The sequence below is a fragment of the Schistocerca serialis genome, chromosome 2 (assembly GCF_023864345.2).
Source record: "Schistocerca serialis cubense isolate TAMUIC-IGC-003099 chromosome 2, iqSchSeri2.2, whole genome shotgun sequence".
NCBI lineage: Eukaryota > Metazoa > Arthropoda > Insecta > Orthoptera > Acrididae > Schistocerca > Schistocerca serialis.
In genome coordinates, this window is record NC_064639.1 from 713,116,970 (window position 1) to 713,137,306 (window position 20,337).

Here is a 20,337-nt window from a genome sequence, read left to right on the forward strand (position 1 = left end):
TTATTGACTGGCACTGAATTACCTTGACAAATCTTATATCACTGTGAGATGATCCTGGGATTAATAAATAAATACAAACAGGTTTCCTTTGAGTTACTGTTGCCATGTGTTCATTTTATTTTGTCCAATCCTAAATTTTCAATGTACTCGACGACTACATGCCATGTTTTAAGAGAAAATGTTCACTTAAATATGTGATTTGGTGTTCTTTCCCTCCTGTGCTCCAGCTGACAGAATGAGGTCTGGGCTTTTTGACAATTTAAAATGGTAGTCTGTTCCACACTAAGTGCCACAAGATTTTGCTTTGTCCAGATTTTGAATAAATACAAAGAGTGTTGGTGATTTAAAACAGTTCTTTCCATGGTAGAGTGGTCAAGCAGATAAAATCTCAATGACTTTGGATCAGTCTATGTGTACAGATGTCAACAATATAAGAGTAAACATCACTAAGGTTTTATAAAACTGATTCAGGTGTGCACTAAGTGACATTTGGTATTTCAGTACCTTTGGGGGCCCCTTCCAGACTTTAATTATGATACCTAAGGGGGCTTACTACCGAAGACATGACCTAGAAATTTTACAAACTCGAGCAAGATGCCTTATTAGCAAAGGAGACAAGTAATAAAATGGGATATTTTGTTTCAGTGTACTGCATATGAGTATTTGAAATTTACACAGAACTTAAAATACATAGGGCCTAATGTTGTCAGCTTGGACAATAGTTATAAATAAGCAAAATACCTAGCAAAGTTAAAAGCTGTCAATAATATGTAAGGAGCTAAAAAAATAAAATTCAGAACTATGGGTGCTATGGCTATTTTGCAGACCACACTAACTGCCCCGTTAAAGCTTAAGAAAGCAGGTTAAAAAGATTATTCTGCTTCAATGCCTGGATGAAGCTAAGGCACATCCACCTCCATGATTAATATCTTCTTATTATGCAACAAAATCTGTCACACTGTTAAGTCTTCACAGACAGATTCACATTAGAAGAATGTGGTGTTCAGTTGCGATCAATGAAGGGTACAGATTGTTCCCCAATGCAACAATACTCTAAGGTATTGTGTACAGCGTGAATGTAAATAGCATAATTTATCTTCCCTCGACACATTAAGTAATAGTCTGCTACGACAGATCCTAGTGCCCCCTTCACTTACAAGTTGTTCTTAATATTGTGTTAGTTTGACATATTTGATATTTCATGTTTTTATCACATAAGTGTAAGTCCATCATGAGGGCAATTGTGCTTCTTCTCTCATCTTCTCTTCTACCCATTTATGTCTGATCAAATGAGAGGTGTGGAAACTTAGTTTCAAAATCTGAACTAACTAAGAACAAGAAACATTGCTTGCGAACTGCATAAATAAATGTTCAAAAGTACACGCAAGATAATAAATACCTACGCAGATTTACTTCTCAGCATTATGGTTCACACAAACTCGTATGTTTAGAAACCACACATAATTAATACGTAACAACAATTCGATATCTAAACTAACCGTACTGTAACAAATCCATACACACTACACCTGCAATACGTTACGAATCTGCAATTCACAAGTGTCAGTACCGAAAACTCGACAAAGCGAATCCCCACTCACACCTGAACAAAGAGTTAACTAAATGGATATAGGGATTATTATGAATAACTGATTGTCCTCTCTATTTCGAGTAGCGATTTTGACGACCGCAGCTAACCGAAGAAGTGTGTAGATATCGAGTTCCTAGGCGTACGGTACTTCTAATTACCTAACACACACACTTTTCTCAGGGCGACAGGTCGTACAATACAATGCCGCACAAGTGATACACATAACTACGTAACGCACAATCTGAAATTCCTATTTAAAGTATACAGTTATTAAGGACACGAATAATTTCACTTACCGGTACCTGAAAGTTTTTCATTTTCACTGCAACGTGCCGTTCCATTCCTTCCTCTTAAAAATTCTTTTTTTTTTTTTTTGTATATATAATGCAATTACTTTCCTTGGTAAGAATGGAGATTTTTCGCAGTCACTTACAAGGAGTGCTTTGTTCTACTTCCTCTAATTCAAATACATCTTAGTCCACCCGCCTCATGCTGTCACGCATGTCAGAGATTAAAATGATAATTGGCTTTCAAAATGAACCTCTTTGGCGAGCTTTCAATTTGGAAATGCCCCACAAATATGTACTACCAAAACTGAGTGTACTTCAGTTCTTGGCTATAATGCAATGCCTAGAAGCAGTGAAGTCGTCAGCAACTAATACGCCTCTAATAGAAACCAAAGAAATGTCTCTTGACAGTAAAAGGCTCCCAATGTCTCCGGTTCACGATTCCTACCCGAGCTCAGTAACCAGTGATCTCTATACTATTAGTATAGAGATCACTGTCAGTAACGGATATGACCACTGTTGATTAGCTGCCGGAAGCAGAAGACTTGCCCTGATTTAAGTAAACTGACATAACAAAGTTCATCTTCGGCACACCCACATAGAAGTTATCATAGACTCAGCTATCTGAAAAATCCATGCAGTTGGCACGATTATTTACATTACACAAGTTAATTTACGAATTTTCCATTGTGTGAGACGACGTGGGTCAGACTGGTCCGATTCTAAATGCAACGTTCTAACATTCTACTATCCGTGTCTTCTCACATAATCTTACACTGATTATGTCAATAGTCGTGCACCTTATGATATAACAATAAACTTTCGCTACATGAGACGGGAAACTATTTATCGTATGGGTACCCAACTTTGTAGGGATAATGTTCAGACTGTGCGTTGCAGTATTGGCGTTGTTCGTAGCGTTAACGTCATGACTTGCCGTTAGCCAACCGTGCTGGTATGGTGACGTAGAGTTGAAACACAAGGAGCAGTGTGAATTACAGTTGCAGACAGTCAACATGGGTCTGAGCCGGGCTTTACTCGTAAAGATGTTGTTTAAAAAGACAGAATACCGCTGCAGCTCTTCGCAAGTATCGACGCGTTAAAGGAATACAGAGAGGTCCTCTTTCCGCACTGCGGTTGAAGAACATGATTCGGAAGTTCGGATTAACTGGTGATTTGGAAATTGCTCTTGGGAGAGGCCAACTGCGCCCCAAATGGTTGAAGAAGTTACTGTTGCCACTGCTGCGAATGCTGGATGCAATGTTCGATTTTAAAGCAGTCAGCGAGGTGTGTCATGACTGTTGAACGTTCCATGGTCAGCCATTCGAAAAGTGTTGTGGGGAATCTCCAGTGCAGTTCCAGACTATCATCGATGCAAATGGTCCACCCATTGAGCAACGTTTGGAACCCTTAATGTAAACATAGGACACAACAAATTTGCACTGTCACATCGAAATTAAAATGTATTGCTTTCCATTGCTTATTCATTATTTATCTTCCACGTGTCCTTATTACAAGTGTTTCCACAAAGTTTCATTGTCCTGAGACCACTCGTTTTTCATAGGGACACTTTTAAGTTTACTTATGAAAGTTTACTTATAACCAGCCAACATTCTGTATTTTCGAACATTTGCTAGTGTGGTATCGGCGTAGGTGCAAGTTCATAGGTTGGCAATATGACACCGACACCGACGACAGTGCCCTCTAGCAGGCGCTGTCTCCATCTACGAGCTCCGCTGCAGATTCGACCCATTTGATCAAGAGCAGAGGGCCTTGATACATTGCTTCAACTTCACAGGGTGTTGGCTTGCTATTGAGATTACGCAGTACTTACGACGGGTCTAAGGCTTCGCACCTCCGTGCAAAGTTATGTATTCAGTTAATATTGTGGTATAGTAAAACCATTTCTAAGAACAGTACCGAGAGATTTTCACCTTTTCCTGCTCCTGCTCACTTCCTACATTCGGCCTACCCTTCAGTTTACAGGAGCAGACACATGTGCCGCCTTCCAGACGGAATACAAAAGCTAGTATCGCGAAATGCTTGTAGCTTATTGTCAATTGTAAACTCCACTCATAGATGTAAAAAGCTTCAATGCTTGGTACTCCATAGCTTTCAGATATTAAAGATCATCTATGCACCATGAGCTGTACGGTAAATAGTTTATTTGCCAAACCGATTTTCAGCTTAATGGTCCATCATCAGTGGCATCTGGTACAGAAGAACCAACCACTGTATGTACATTGATTTATACAAAATGATAACTGTACATACAGAGCAGTAATGCAAGTCTACAACCACAACGGAGGAGTATCTGTTGAAAGGCCACACGAACGTGTGGTTCCTGAGGAGGGGCAGCAGCCTTTTTAGTAGTTACAGGGGCAACAGTCTGGATAAATGACTGATTTGGCCTTGTAACACTAACCAAAACGGCCTTGCTGTGCAGGTACTGTGAACGGCTGAAAGCAAGGGGTAACTACAGCCGTAATTTTTCCCGAGGGCATGCAGCTTTAATGTATGGTTAAATGATGATGGCGTCCTCTTGTCCTGCAGCCAGGCGACTAGCGCGAGCTTTGGTGTTCTCGTAAAGATATGTCATTTTAGATTATAAAAACATATGGTTTAGTACTGATTACGTGGTAAATAGATGTATTAGTGTGCCTTTTAAACGTACCATTAAAGGTTTCATTTTTATTTACGTAATAGAACAGGAAACGCGAAAAGATCGTACAGTCGTGTTTTCTGTTCACGTTTTGCCGCAGCAAATCTAGTATATAATTTCGTTTAGTTGTTCTTTGCTCTCTCCAGCAATTTAACTGTAGCCCACCTCTTCATTATTTAACTCCCATTTCCGGAAAGTAGCCTAAAGTTTAAGTTTTTGTTTCAGAAAATTTGCACTGTTGTTTTTGTTTACACACAGTTGCGTATAGGTCTAATTTGTGGAACCATATTTTTGTGTTTATCTGTAATTTAACTGACTTATTCTTAATAAACTATTACGTTTATCACGAGTGAAAAGTGCTTCACTTGCCGTAGAATTGTTAGGTCGCGGCTTTGGTGTGACGGGTGCTGTAGTCTTTTTCCATGTGGGTGACTGTAATGGCGTGGGAATAGGGGAAGTAAATGAGACTCATCAGTGGTTTTGTAGGATATGTAGTAGAGATAGGAAGATACTAGAACAGGAGGGGAAAATTGCCGCCCTTCAGGCTGAGTTAGACAAGGCCAGGGGAGATCTTCAAAGGTTAAGGAGAGAGAAGGGTAAAGAGAGGTGGGAAGTGGCAACAGGAGGAACAGGCCTAGAACTTTGTCTGACAGCTTCGTGGTGAATGTGGAAAATAGATTTGACCTGTTGCTTCAGTTAGAAACTGGTGAGCCTCAAGCAGTTGCAGGTGTAGACAGGGCACAACAAACTTTCAGCAGCAAATTGAGAAGTAAGAATGCGGGGAAATCAGTAAAAAGAAAGAAAGTGGTGTTGTTAGGTAGCTCCCGTGGAAGAGGTGTTGGCCAACTTTTGCAGGATGAACAAGTATCAGAATACCAGGCCACCAATTTTTTTAAACCTAGTGCTCGTCTGGAGCAGGTGATAGTGGATTTAGGATCACTTTGCAAAGATTTCACTATGGAAGACACCGTGGTTGTAGTGGGTGGGGTAGGTAATAGTATTGACAGAGATCCTGGGTACAGTATAGAGTGTGACCTGGCAAAGATTGCATCAGCATCGAAGCATACTAGTGCTGTGTTTGTATCTGTTCTTGCGCTCCTTGAGCGACCTCATTTGCACTCTTCTCAAACCCAGCTGGCATAATCTGCCTCTCTGAACATCATGTGATCACTGGTATAGAACTTTTAAGTGCTACAGGGTTTAGGTTATCATCTTACTTTTATAGAGCAGAAATGGAGAAAGGAGGAGTTGCCACATTCATCAGGACCTGTCATAAATTTAAGAATGTAGACAGTCACAAATTTTGCCTAAAACAGCATAATGAAGTATGTGCAACAGAAGTAGAATTTTACAAAAAATTCTTCATAGTATTAAGTGTATATCGAGCACCTGCAGGTAACTTTAATCTGTTCATAAACCACCTTGAAGCCAAAAATTGATTATTTTAGGACACTCCTCAGAGACATTCACTGGACTGATGTTACAGTGCTCATGGCATGAATGAAAAATATAACACTTTTGCTAATAAAGTGTTTACCTTATTTGAACACTGTTTTCCCCCAAAACTATCCAAGGTTAGAACAAAGTCTACAAAGAAGCCATGGATTACTCAAGGAATAGGGGTATCTTGTAAAATAAAAAGAAAACTGTATCTGTCAATTCGAAACACTTCTGATGTTGATGCTATAGCACATTACAAGAAATACTGCAAAATATTAAAGACTGTAATATGGACATCAAAGCAAATATATTACAAGGAAAAGATAGTCATATCAGATAACAAATAAAGATAATATGGTATACAGTCAAGGAGGAGACTGGTAGAACCAGACATGAAGAGGGACAAATAGAATTAAGAGTAAATGATACATTGGTGACAGATGTGTGTAGTCTTGCAGAACTTTTTAACAAACATTTTATAACTGTTACTGAAAAGATGTGGTTGTCAGGTTCTGTAGATGCTGCTATGAAATACCTCAGACTAGACATTTCAAGTAACTTCCTTAATATGAATTTGACTCTAACTACCCCAGCAGAAATAATGTCCACCATAAAATCTTTAAAATCAAAGACATATAGTGGTTATGATGAAATATCAACAAAGTTAATTAAAGAATGTGATTCTGAGTTAAGTAACACATTAAGCTATCTGTTTAACCAGTCGTTTATATTTCCTGAATGGTTGAAATATGCTGAAGTTCAGCCACTGTTTAAGAAGAAAGATAAAGAAATAGCATCAAATTTCTGTCCAATTTCACTTTTGCATCATTCTCAAAAATTTTAGATAAAGTAATGTACAATCGGGTTTACAACCATCTTATCTCAAATAACACACTGTCAAAGTCGCAGTTCGGATTTCTAAAGGGTTCTGATATTGAGAAGACTATCTACACTTACAGTGAAAATGTGCTTAATTCATTAGACAAAAATTGCAGGCAACTGGTATATTTTGTGATCTGTCAAAGACATTTGACTGCGTAAATCACAATATATTTTTAAGTAAATTAGAATATTATTGTGTAACAGGAAATGCTGCAAAATGGTTCAAATCTTATATCTCTGGCAGGAAACAAAGGGTGTTATTAGGAAAGAGACATGTCTTAAGCTATCAGGCATCATCCAACTGGGAACTAATTACATGTAAGGTCTCACAAGGTTCCATTTTAGGGCCCTTACTTTTTCTTGTGTGTATCAATGACCCTTCATCAGTAACATTACCAGATGCCAAGTTCGTTTTGTTTGCCAATGATACAAACATTGCAATAAATAGCGAATCAAGTGTAGTCTTAGAAAGATCGGCTAATAAAATATTTGTGGACATTAATCACTGGTTCCTAGCTAATTTTTTGCACTAAACTTTGAAAAATCACACTACATGCAGTTCAAAACTTGTAAGGGGTGTCCCACGAGTATATGCCTAACATATGATGACAAACAGATAGAAGAAGTGTACAGTGTTAAATTCTTGGGATTACACCTTGATAATAAATTCAGCTGGGAGGAGCACACCACAGAACTGCTGAAGTAGCTTAACAAATCTTTATTTGCAATGCAAATTGTGTCAGACATAGGTGATATAAAAATGAAAAAGCTGGCATACTATGCCTACTTTCATTCCATAATGTCATAAGGGATTATTTTGTGGGGTAATTCATCAAGCCAAGCTAAAGTTTTTCAGGCACAAAAACGTGCAGTAAGAGTTATATGTGGTGTGAACTGAAGAAGATCCCGTAGAAGCCTGTTTAGGGAACTAGGGATACTAACTACTGCTTCCCAGTATATTTATTCCTTAATGAAATTTGTCATTAAAAATATATCACTTTTGCAAACCAACAGCTCAATTCATGGACTCAATACTAGAAATAAGAATAATCCTCACAAGAATTTAAAGTCACTTACTCTTGTACAAAAAGGTGTGCATTATTCAGAAACACACATTTTCAATAACTTGCCAAGAGCCATATAAAGCCTAACAACGATTGAAATTCAGTTTAAAAGAAGCCTAAGGGATTTATTGGTGGCCAACTCTGTCTACTCCATTCATGAATTTCTCAGTAGAACCAACTGATTTGTGTGTGTGTGTGTGTGTGTGTGTGTGTGTGTGTGTGTACATGTGTAAGTCCAATCTAACTTCTGCACCATTTCAGTGCAGTAATGTGTTCATTGTAAATAAGTATTATAGTAGTTCTATTACATGTTTATTACCTTATAAATAAAAAACTTTTTTATTTTAAATTCAGTACATTAGTGTTTGTAAAATGATTCTTTCATATTATGTTCATTAAAAAAATGACTATCATTCCAATTGGGACCTGTGGAAGGTAAATTATCTTATTTGTTTCAGTTGTAAATATTTGTCATATGTTATTGTTTTTCTGACATGTTCTACTTTCTGGAGGACCTCCTCACTACAGATCAGTTGGAATGAAAGGAAATCTAATCTAAAATATGCTGGAGGTAAAAAAGTCCCCCATTAGGATCCTAGGAGGACACCATTATCAAGAGAAAGAAAACTGGCGTTCTACAGATTGGAACATGGAATGTCAGATCCCTTAATCGGGCAGAAGGTTAGAAAATTTTAAAACGGGAAATGGATAGTTTCAAGTTAGATATAGTGGGAATTAGTGAAGTTCAGTGGCAGGAGGAACAAGACTTCTGGTCAGGTGAATACAGTATTATAAATACAAAATCAAATAAAGGTAATGCAGGAGTAGGTTTAATAATGAATAAAAAATAGGAGTGCCGGTAAGTTACTACAAACAGCATAGTACGTGCATTATTGTGGCTAGGATAGACACGAAGCCCACGCCTACCGCAGTAGTACAAGTTTATGTGCCAACTAGCTCTGCAGATGACGAAGAAATTGATGAAATGTATGATGAGATAAAAAAAATTATTCTGGTAGTGAAGGGAGACGAAAATTTAATAGTCATAGGAGACTAGAATTCGATAGTGGGAAAAGGAAGAGAAAGAAACGTAGTAGGTGAAGATGGAATGGGAGTAAGGAATGAAAGAGGAAGCAGCCTGGTAGAATTTTGCACAGAGCATAACTTAATCATAGCTAATACTTGGTTCAAGAACCATGAAAGAAGGTTCTATACATGGAAGAGAGCTAGAGATACTGGAAGGTTTCAGACAGATTATATAATGGCAAGACAGAGATTTAGGAACCAGGTTTTAAATTGTAAGACATTTCCAGGGGCAGATGTGGGCTCTGACCACAATCATTGATTATTAACTGTAGATTAAAACTGAAGAAATTGCAAAAAGGTGGGAATTTAAGGAGATGGGACCTGGATAAACTGAAAGAATCAAAGGTTGTGGAGAGTTTCAGAGAGAGCATTAAGGAACAATTGACAAGAATGGGGGAAAGAAATACAGTAGAAGAAGAATGGGTAGGTTTGAGATATGAGATAGTGAAGGCAGCAGAGGACCAAAGGCGTGGAAATCCTTGGGTAAAATGATGAAAGGAGAAAATATAAAAATGCAGTAAATGAAGAAGGCAAAAAGGACTACAAACACCTCGAAAATGAGATCGACAGGAAGTGCAAAATGGCTAAGCAGGGATGGCTAGAGGACAAATGTAAGGATGTAGAAGCATATATCACTAGGGGTAAGACAGATACTGCCTACAGGAAAATTAAAGAGACCTTTGGACAAAAAAGAACCACTTGTATGAATATCAAGAGAATATAAAGAGAAAACTAATGTGACATGATACGTTAATTATTTACAGTAACTGTAAATCAAAAATGCCGATCTACTACCGAATAGGTCACGCACAACACCAGTAACTTACTTATGAAAATTCTTGAAATATACATTGGAAAATGTCGAAAAATTCTCAAAAAACACATTTTATTTCCTCATAAGTAAATTATTACATTAGGTTGGTTGGTTGGTTGTTTTGGGAAGGATGGGGAAGGAAGTCGGCCGTGCCCTTTCAGAGGAACCATCCTGGCATTTGCCTGGAGTGATTTAGGGAAATCACGGAAAACCCAAATCAGGATGGCCGGATGCGGGATTGAACCGTCGTCCTCCCGAATGCGAGTCCAGTGTCTAACCACTGCGCCACCTCGCTCGGTAATTACATTAGGAAATGATTGGTTTTGAACAAGGTTACAGGGATCAAGAGGACTGTTCGATATGAGTCGTCAGCTTTGGCCCGTGAAGTAATGTAATGGCTGCTGTGACTTCACTTTTTGGTGCATATACAGGGTGTTACAAAAAGGTACGGCCAAACTTTCAGGAAACGTTCCTCACACACAAATAAAGAAAAGATGTTATGTGGACATGTGTCCGGAAGTGCTTAATTTCCATGTTAGAGCTCATTTTAGTTTCGTCAGTATGTACTGTACTTCCTCGATTCACCGCCAGTTGGCCCAATTGAAGGAAGGTAATGTTGATTTCGGTGCTTGTGTTGACATGCAACTCATTGCTCTACAGTACTAGCATCAAACACATCAGTACGTAGCATCAACAGGTTAGTGTTCATCACGAACGTGGTTTTGCAGTCAGTGCAATGTTTACAAATGTGGAGTTGGCAGATGCCCATTTGATGTATGGGTTAGCACGGGGCAATAGCCGTGGCGCGGTACGTTTGTATCGAGACAGATTTCCAGAACGAAGGTGTCCCGACAGGAAGACGTTCGAAGAAATTGATCGGCGTCTTAGGGAGCACGGAACATTCCAGCCTATGTCTTGCGACTGGGGAAGACCTAGAACGACGAGGACACCTGCAATGGACGAGGCAATTTTTCGTGCAGTTGACGATAACCCTAATGTCAGCATCAGAGAAGTTGCTGCTGTACAAGCTAACGTTGACCACGTCACTGTATGGAGAGTGCTACGGGAGAACCAGTTGTTTCTGTACCATGTACAACGTGTGCAGGCACTTTCAGCAGGTGATTGGCCTCCACGGGTTCACTTCTGCGAATGGTTCATCCAACAATGTGTCAGTCCTCATTTCAGTGCAAATGTTCTCTTTATGTATGAGGCTTCATTCCAACGTGATCAAATTGTAAATTTCCACAATCAACATGTGGGGGCTGACGAGAATCCGCATGCAATTGTGCAATCACGTCATCAACACAGATTTTCTGTGAACGTTTGGGCAGGCATTGTTGGTGATGTCTTGATTGGGCCCAATGTTCTTCCACCTACGCTCAATGGAGCACGTTATCACGATTTCATACGGGATACTCTACCTGTGCTGCTAGAACATGTGCCTTTACAAGTACGACACAACATGTGGTTCATGGACGAGGGAGATCCTGCACATTTCAGTCGAAGTGTTCGTACGCTTCTCAACAACAGATTCGGTGACCGATGGATTGGTAGAGGCGGACCAATTCCATGGCCTCCACGCTCTCCTGACCTCAACCCTCTTGACTTTCATTTATGGGGGCATTTGAAAGCTCTTGTCTACTCAACCCCGGTACCAAATGTAGAGACTCTTCGTGCTCGTATTGTGGACGGCTGTGATACAATACGCCATTCTCCAGGGCTGCATCAGCGCTTCAGGGATTCCATGCGACGTAGGGTGGATGCATGTATCCTCGCTAATGGAGGACATTTTGAACATGTCCTGTAACAAAGTGTTTGAAGTCACGCTGTACGTTCTGTTGTTGTGTGTTTCCATTCCATGATTAATGTGATAAGAAGAGAAGTAATAAAATGAGCTCTAACATGGAAAGTAAGCGTTTCTGGACACATGTCCACATAACATATTTTCTTTCTTTGTGTGTGAGGAATGTTTCCTGAAAGTTTGGCCGTACCTTTTTATAACACCCTATATTCACAGTTTTGTCGTTAGTTGACGAAGTCAAAGAATTTAAAAGAAAAACAGCTGGTTGTGGTTACACAGTGATCTGTAGCTTCACCCGAGGTGTAAGTTAGGTTGGAAGGTAAGAGTCTAGTTGTGAGTTGGCTAAGTAAGAAAAACGTGGTTGTGGCAACAGACTGATCTGTAGCTTTGTACAAGGCCTTTTTAGGTTTGATTGGAAGGTGACAGTTCGCTTATAAGTTGGCGAAGTCAACATATGTGGCACTAAAAAAACCTGCTTGTATTAACATGCTGATCTGCAAATAGACCTTGTGAAAAAAATGGCTCTGAGCACTATGCGACTTAACTTCTGAGGTCATCAGTCCCCTAGAACTTAGAACTACTTAAACCTAACTAACCTAAGGACATCACACACATCCAAACCCGAGGCAGGATTCGAACCTGTGACTGTAGCGGTCGCGCGATTCCAGACTGTAGCGCCTAGAACCGCTCGGGCACCCAAGCCGGCCCCTTGTAAAAAAGTCGTTATCACGTTATAGCTGCTATGTTGTTTATGGCGTTTGTCGCATGTTTCCTATATCACTGGCCAAAGCGGACGACTGTTATGGAACATTCTGTGTATCCGGATACAGTACCCAAAATGTTTAAAATCTACAGGTTACTAAAGGACATCTTCTATACACCATGAGCTGCACTAGAAATATTTTATTTGCCTAATGTGGTTTTCGGCTTTATAACCCATCATTGGTAGCATCTGATAGAGAGGAAACGACAACTGTACATACATTTCTACAAAACGATAGCTGTACGAGTATACATATAACAGTAATAAAGTCTACTTGCATTATGCACTTCTATAGAAATGTCATGCTTTTCAGTTAATACGACAGGATCTGAAACGTATCCTACAACATAGCGCACAGTATGTCACATATTTTACTGCTGTCAGATCTTGAGCAGTGACAATTATTAACTTTTGACATAACCTGTCAAAAGACTAAATATGGAAGTGACAGGTGAAGGAGTCTACATTACCTATATTTTGCTATTTCGAAGACCATATTTATATCTATCTGTGACATGCATTCATATGATTACGTAAATTACAATTTTTGACAATTGGCATATAAGATAGAATGCACAGAAGGTATAAAATAGCAAAATAATCCTATATATCACGTCACATTTATGCAATTTACATAATTATATGAATGCATGTCACAATAAGTATAAACATGATCTCAGAACAGGTAATGCAGACTTCTTGATCTGTCAGTTCAATGTTTACTCTATATGACAGTCATGTCAAACATTATCAAGACTTGTCTTTGCCCAAATTTTTACAGCAGAGACATACATGACAAACTGCCTATTACATTATAGGGCATATTTCAGATCCTGTCTTTTTAACTGAAAAGCATGTCATCCTACAGAAGCGTGTAACGCATGTTGTTGTTGTGGTCTTATGTCCAGAGACTGGTTTGATGCAGCTCTCCATGCTACTCTATCCTGTGCAAGCTTCTTCATCTCCCAGTACCTACTGCAGCCTACATTCTTCTGCATCTGCTTAGTGTATTCATCTCTTGGTCTCCCTCTACAATTTTTACCCTCAACGCTGCCCTCCAATACTAAATTGGTGACCCCTTGATGCCTCAGAATATGCCCTACCAACTGATCCCTTCTTCTAGTCACGTTATGCCACGAATTTCTCTTCTCCCCAAATCTATTCAGTACCTCCTCATTAGTTATGTGATCTACCCATCTAATATTCAGCATTCTTCTGTAGCACCACGTTTCGAAAGCTTCCATTATCTTCTTGTCTAAGCTATTTATCGTCCGTGTTTCACTTCCATATATGGCTACACTCCATACAAATACTTTCAGAAACGACTTCCAGACACTTAAAATTGTACTCAATGTTAACAAATTTCTCTTCTTCAGAAACGCTTTCCTTGCCATTGCCAGTCGACATTTTATATCCTCTCCACTTCGACCATTATCAGTTATTATGCTCCACAAACAGCAAAACTCATTTACTAATTTAAGTGTTTCATTTCCTAATCTAATTCCCTCAGCATCACCAGATTTAATTCTATTACATTCCATTATCCTTGTTTTTATTTTTTTGACGTTCATCTTATCTCCTCCTTTAAAAATACCTGTACTGTCTATTCTGCTCAACTGCTCTTCCAGGTCCTTTGCTGTCTCTGACAGAATTACAATGTCATCAGCGAACCTCAAAGTTTTTATTTCTTCTCCATGGATTTTAATTCCTACTCCGAATTTTTCTGTTGTTTCCTTTACTGTTTGCTCAATATACAGACTGAATAACATTGGGGATAGGCTGCAACCCTGTCTCACTCCCATCCCAACCACTGCTTTCCTTTGATGCCCCTCGACTCCTATAACTGCCATCTGGTTTCTGTACAAATTCTAAATAGCTTTTCGCTCCCTGCATTTTATCCCTACCACCTTCAGAATTGGAAGAGAATATTCCAGTCACATTGTCAAAAGCTTTCTCTAAGTCTACAAATGCTAAAAACGTAGGTTTCCCTTTCTTTAATCTATCTTCTAGGATACATTGTAGGGTCAATATTGCCTCACGTGTTCCAACATTTCTACAGAATCCTAACTGATCTTCCCTGAGGTCGGCTTCTACCAGTTTTTTCATTCGTCTGTAAAGAACTCGTGTTACTATTTTGGAGCCGTGACTTATTAAACTGATAGTTCGGTGATTTTCACACCAGTCAACACCTGCTTTCTTTGGGATTGGAATTATTATATTCTTCTTGAAGACTGAGGGTATTTCGCCTGTCTCATACATCTTGCTCACCACATGGTAGAGTATTGTCAGGACTGGCTCTCCCAAGGCTATCAGTAGTTCTACTCCCAAGGCCTTGTCTTTCAGGGCTCTGTCAAACTCTTCATGTGGTTTCATATCTCCAATTTCATCTTCATCTGTGTCCTCTTCCATTTCCATAACATTGTCCTCAAGTACATCTTCCATGTGTAGACCCTCTATATACTCCTTTCACCTTTCTGCTTTCCCTTCTTTGCTTAGAACTGGGTTTCCATCTGAGCTCTTGATATTCATACAAGTGGTTCTTTTTTGTCCAAAGGTCTCTTTAATTTTCCTGTAGGCAGTATCTGTCTTACCCCTAGTGATATATAAATTAAACGTCCTGTGTCTCGTGTCATGGGGAGGTATATGCAGGGGTCCATAATTGCCGACATTTTACATATGACGAATAATGGTACGCCTTAAGGAAATGACAGCAGCGATTAGGAAGGAACACCAGGTGCACTGAACACGTATTCAACACATTGAAAAGGATATTCCAGCAGCCAAAGTCGCCTTGGCTCCATGGTCATACTTGAATCATTCCAGCAACTGGCAGAGAAGGGTGAGAATACTAGCCTCGCTCAAGAAGTTTCAACAAAGCTCACAATCTGCAGCATTGTCCCCAGAACAGATTGTGGCCCCCTGGTTCTGAGTCGAATGGAATGCTTGAACCAGAGACTTCGAAAGTTTTATGGCAAGCTAGATTGACATCCTAGATTTCCATCACAGGGTTGAGAACTGTAGAGTACCTTAAAGGATCAGGTGTTCGCTAAACATCAGTGGCTGCTACCCAGGTAGCTGAATGTGTGCAGCGTGCACACAAACATTTTTTTAGATTATGCAAGTCTCCATACCACCACAACTATAGGAAACTCAGAAATAGCAGTGTAAGATCCAAAGAAACGTGGTCCACAGGTGAAGGTATTGCAATCCTAGTGGTTAACTGTCGAATACTAGGTTAGAAAGCTGGTTAAAATCGAGAGGTGACAGTAGTCAGATTTTTGGGGAAAATGTAAGCATATACCAAAAGGAAAGACTAATAGGCAATGGAGGAGGTGTATATGGTATGGTACACAAGACACTAAAAACTAACAAAATAGAAACTGAAGCTGTATGCGGTATTGTTTGGGCAACGGTGGGCACAAAATTATAACTGAATTCTTCTATCGACCACCATCCTCACCTCCTGATCTAAACAAAAACTTTAATGAAAACCCAGTTCACTTTAACGAAAGTTCCCTTAATCATTTTGTAATCATCAGAGCAGAGTATGATCATCCATCAATCACTTGGGATAATTACAGTTTTGTTAGTGGTGGGTGTGACAACACCTTCTCTGAAAACTACTCAGAAAACCACTGATGAAAAATTATTGTATCTACTGGCAACAAACACAACAGACCTTTTAGACAGTCTCTACATAAAAACAGGCACCTGTGACAATGAGGCAGTACAATGAATACCAAGGTACAAAGGGCAGCTAAACCCAGTAGAAATATCTATATGCTCAGTAAAATAGACAAATAATCGGTGGCATCATATCCCAGTGAGGAACTTGAAACTTATAGGGCAGGACAGGACAGATAGAGCAGTGGTGCTCAACCTAACGATCGCGACGACCGGTAGATCGTCATGGCTTTATAAGTCGATCTTCCAATACCTCTACCCGAAATCTTATTAAATGAGCTGTTTTTGTTTGAATACCAGATTGTTGACCATGAGTGTTTCGCACGATATTTCTGGGTGGTAAATCTGACAACATTGCCTTTGTCTCTTTCGTCTCCATCTGCACTTCACTACCTTTAACGCTCGTACCAAGCAACAATCCTTCCCCTTGCTTGGTGAGGTTACTACTTGAAATGTGGCAATGTGCTGTGCACGAAAGACCACGCTTCAGATAAACCTTAGTTTTAAGAACTTCATGTGATACCTAAGAATATGAGGTGGCTTCAGAAAGGAACCTGGTCGTTGTACGGGCAATAAAACTAAAGTTCTGGCCTTTTTTAATTAATCGAGTGCCGATTAGCATGCAGCAGGGTGGCAGACAGACAGCCAGCCAGAGCAGAGGTAGTGTGCCAAAGGGTTACGATAAGAGCCGAGTCGGGTGCAGTAGGCCATCGCGGTGACTTGGAAGAACGTGAAGGCGGAAGGACACAGAAAAGCCAGGGGTAGCTTAGAAATACGACGCAGCATCCACAGGCAGACACCCCTCGGGGATGGAGAAGGTGGACCGGTCCGACCAGAGGCTGCCAAAGGGTAAAAAAGTAGTTCGTTTGAAAAAAACTTTAAATTAGAGCAGAGGGCCAGAGTAAAATTTGCAGAAGAGTGTAAATGAAAAGTGTATTTGCGTAGAAAGCAACAGGGAAAGTATAAGGTAAAATGTGCCTGTTTTAAGGGCAGAGGTGGTGGCTGACGTCACAAGCGATTTAGTGGAGGAGGAGGAGAAGCGCACAGCTCGCCATTGTTGAGGACTAGCTGTTCGACTGGGGAGCAGTACGGATGACCGGCAGTTGCGCTCCCGCAAGATTACCAACTAAGCTTTGCATTTTCACTAAATCTGCATAAGACTGCGTAGGTGATGAAGTTATTTTGACTATGAATGAATGTTTATCTTAATATGTGACAATTACTGAGATATAGGCGGAAATAGTTAACTGAGCAGAGCTTAGTGCAAGCAACAGCACTCCTGCTGTTGCAGTTCTGTTTTGTTTTCTGCCAATGATCATTATGACCAATTTGTTATGATCATGTTTATTTTTATCTGGGGTATCAAGTGTAAGTAAAGACTGAGTTCTGTGGCATACGGTAGTACAAGATCATGGTCTTGTGCACTAAAAGACCCACGTGGCAGCTGAATGAATTCTATTAATACGGTCACAGTTGGGATTAGCCTGCTTGCAACAACAACCAAATGCAATCGGTACCCTACAGTGGTCTTAAACCCACTTAGAGGGCTATATCCGTCTGACCGCTATCTGGCTGGATTCTGGCTAGCAAACCACGATTTTGCCATTTGTTTGTAATAAATTGTATCAAAGGATTTTAGGCCACCGTGTCTCTAGAATATAATTGCTTTTATCAGAGCTGCGTTGCATTATTCAGTAGCACCGGAATTCCTCTCCAAAACCTTAGTTCTACGTATTTACTAAGTCCAGAGTCCACAGGGTGCCGAATAACGCACGAGTAGCTGAACTGCGGGTAAGGGCAGGTAAGATTACAGGTCAAGAAAGTGCGGAGGCCGACTGCGCAGTTAAGGCACAAAGAGGACCTGACACACACCCCTGTAAATCTACCGTTTACCGTAACAGACAGTCCAAGGGGTCCAGTACGTTTTATAAGTTAGGCTTTGTCATTCCACAGAGGGGCTGTTACAAAGTGGTACATCGGCATAGGGAATGTTACATACTTGCGAACTGTAACTTAGCCTGTTGTGAGGCGGGTTACGGGGAAAACGACGACGTCGTCTCGCAGCCACTGACGGTTTACTGGAAGGTCATGTTGTCTTTCGATACTTCAGACAATTTTAAATTTTAGGGGGCTTCACACTAAGTCGCCTTATCTCTCTTTGCCTGATTTCAGTAAACAAATGTTGGGGGTAAATAGGGCTGAAGCGGTCAGTGTCATAAGGAGGTTGATGTTCTCCTAACCGACGACAAGACCAAGTGCTGAACATCAGCAGCAGTAGCTACATGGTGGCTCACGAAAAATCGACCCCAACAGCACTCCTCTCTAAGTACACATGAATTGTTTCCCACCAAGAGCAGATACAGCAACAAATAGATAAAACAATTAGATTATAAAGAAATAACAAATAAGCTTATGCGAAGGTTTGTATTTACTGAAATGATCTTGTCTTTTACATCACATTACATTAGATGCTCAAAATAGCCTCTTTGCGCTTCAATGCAATTTTGCTCACACCCTAATGTGTTAATATACACTTGGCGCACATTTGCCACATAATTTCTACAAATCAATACGGATATTGTCCTTCAAGTCTTTTAAGTGCTCTTTGCTGGTTTGCAAACTCCAGGAAACTTTTTTGCAAAAATGTCCCGCATTTCCTAAAATGACCCGGTTCAAATGGCTCTGAGCACTATGGGACTCAACTGCTGAGGTCATTAGTCCCCTAGAACTTAGAACTAGTTAAACCTAACTAACCTAAGGACATCACAAACATCCATGCCCGAGGCAGGATTCGAACCTGCGACCGTAGCGGTCTTGCGGTTCCAGACTGCAGCGCCTTTAACCGCACGGCCACTTCGGCCGGCAAATGACCCGGTAGCCACATATGGTTCCATATTACGATTCTTTCTAGAAGACGATACATATTACTGAGATATTTACTTCATACATCTTAACAAAGATGCAACAAGTTTCGTTCTGATAGTATAAAACGTAGTCGCAACAGCTTCATGATAATTGGCAGGCGACAATGAGCAGTCTAGTACTCGGGGCCGGTTTTTGGTACACCACCCTGTATAGTTAGAGTATCGGCGTCCCCATTGGCTTGCTTAATATCGAAGTGCTCGCCGTCAAGTTGTAAATCAGTAAAGAGAAGAGATGCTGTTTTATTGCTTTCTTTCGACAGAGACAGGACTTGTGCCATGTCTACTGAAGTTGCTTCATTAGATGTGACAGCTGGAGCAGTCATTTTGCTAGCTCCGTACAGCTGCTCAGTTGATTTCGTGCTCCTGTCATCTGTTCCTCCATGGTATCCACAAACAGAATTAACTCTGAATGAACGTACTCTATTATATTGCACTCACAAGGATTTCTTAGTCAGGTAAATTTGTATGATCAGGATGGTATGTCTATGATATGAGTGTAAAAATGGAAGGCACTAACACAAACTCCGACTTGGCGGTTTGAATATACAGTGAAGCGCCAAAGAAGCTGGTACAGGCATGAATATTCAGATACAGAGATATGTAAACAGGCAGAATACGGCGCTGCAGTTGCCAACATCTATATAGAACGACACGTGTCTGACGTGGTTGTTAGATCGGTTACTGCTGCTACAATGGCAGGTTATCAAGATTAAAATGGGTTTGAATGTGGTGTTACAGTCGGCACACGGATGATGAGACACAGTATCTCCGAGGTAGCGACGAATTGGGGATTATCCCGTACGACCATTTAACGAGTGTACCGTGAATATCAGGAATCCGGTAAAACACAAAATCTCCAACATCGCTGTGGCCGGAAAAAGATTCTGCAAGACTCGGACCAACGACGCCTGAAGAGAATCGTTCAGTGTGACAGAAGAGCAACCCTTCCACAAACTGCTGAAGATTTCAATCTGAGCCATCAACAAGTATCAGCATGCGAACCATTCAACGAAACTTCATCGATATGGACTTTTGAAGTTGAAGCCTTACTCTTGTACCCTTGATGACTCCACAACACAAAGTTTTACATTCGCCTGTGCCCGTCAACACTGGCGTTGGACTGTTGATGACTGGAAACATGTAGCCTGATCGGACGAGTCTCGTTTCAAATTTCATCGAGCAGATGGACGTGTATGGCTATGGAGACAACCTCATGAATCCATGGACTCTGCATGTCAGCAGAGGACTGTTGAAGCTGGTGGAGGCTCTATAATGGTGTGGGAAGTGTGCAATTGGAGTGATATGGGACCCCTGATACGTCTATATACGACTCTGAAAG

At 40.4% G+C, this 20,337-nt stretch overlaps 1 protein-coding gene across 3 annotated transcripts in view; it reads right to left on the minus strand.

Annotated features, from left to right (window-relative positions):
* The window catches only part of LOC126457895 (ATP-dependent DNA helicase PIF1), a 100,842-nt gene extending 98,739 nt beyond the window's left edge, over positions 1-2,103 (minus strand). Inside the window, exon 1 of one of the 3 annotated variants that reach the window (XM_050094567.1) lies at positions 1,888-2,103. The gene's annotated coding sequence lies outside the window, so the exon portion shown is untranslated. The remainder of the gene's footprint in view (positions 1-1,887) is intronic. The other 2 variants (XM_050094566.1, XM_050094565.1) reach the window with 2 other exon arrangements.
* Positions 2,104-20,337: the final 18,234 nt, after the last annotated feature.